Below are 878 nucleotides of genomic sequence, written 5' to 3' on the forward strand. Positions count from 1 at the left end.
TCTGCTCAAGAGCCAGTTCTGGGAGAGCTTTCTCAGATCCACCTACCTCACAGGATGTCTGTTGTGGGGAGGGGAAGGGAAAGGAGATTGTAAACTGCTCTGTTCTGAAGGTGGGGTATAAATCCAATCTCTTTTCTTCTTCTTCTTCATTATGCTTCAATTATCAAAGGCCCTAATTTTAAATTTATTTGTGTCAGGGATAGTTACATAAGTCAATGTCACTTGCAGGGCTCTTTCACTAGGCAAACTAGGTGCTTGCCTAGGATGCCGGCCCTGGAGGGGTGCCAAATTGGGTGCCCCCACCGTTTGTTTTAAAAAATTCCTTCCCCTTCCTCCCCGAATCACTGCTGTCTTTCCCCCTTGTCTTGCCACCACTTTTCCACACCTCCTTCCCGTCCCTCTCTACTCTGATCGCTGCTGTCTTCCCCTGTTGCTGCTGCTTCTCCCTGTCTCCTTCCCCTCCCTCCCTGCCCCGATTGCTGCTTCTTCCCCCTGTTGCCACTGCTTCTCCCCACCCTGATCGCTGCTGTCTTCCCCTTTGCTGCCACTTCTCCCCGTCTCTGGACTGTGAAGGGATAGCAGGGAGAGTGGGGCCGGGGGGGGGGGGTTGCAGGGGGCAGCAAGGCTGCCTGGGGCGCCCTAGGCCCTAGGGCTGGCCGTGGTCACTTGGCTATAGTTTCAGAACATCATTTCACTGATTTTTTATGTGAGATTTTAGTTCTTGTTCAACCTGCTGGGATTCAGTTAAGGAGCAAATGGAAAGATTTTCATTTTGTCTTCTTTAGCAGCAGTGATGCTATATCATGAAGCTAAACTGTCTTAATTGACTTCTGACTAATGATAAGTGCAATTTTGCCAGGTTCCACACTTGGATAAAT

The sequence above is a fragment of the Heteronotia binoei genome, chromosome 3 (assembly GCF_032191835.1).
Source record: "Heteronotia binoei isolate CCM8104 ecotype False Entrance Well chromosome 3, APGP_CSIRO_Hbin_v1, whole genome shotgun sequence".
Taxonomy (NCBI): domain Eukaryota; kingdom Metazoa; phylum Chordata; class Lepidosauria; order Squamata; family Gekkonidae; genus Heteronotia; species Heteronotia binoei.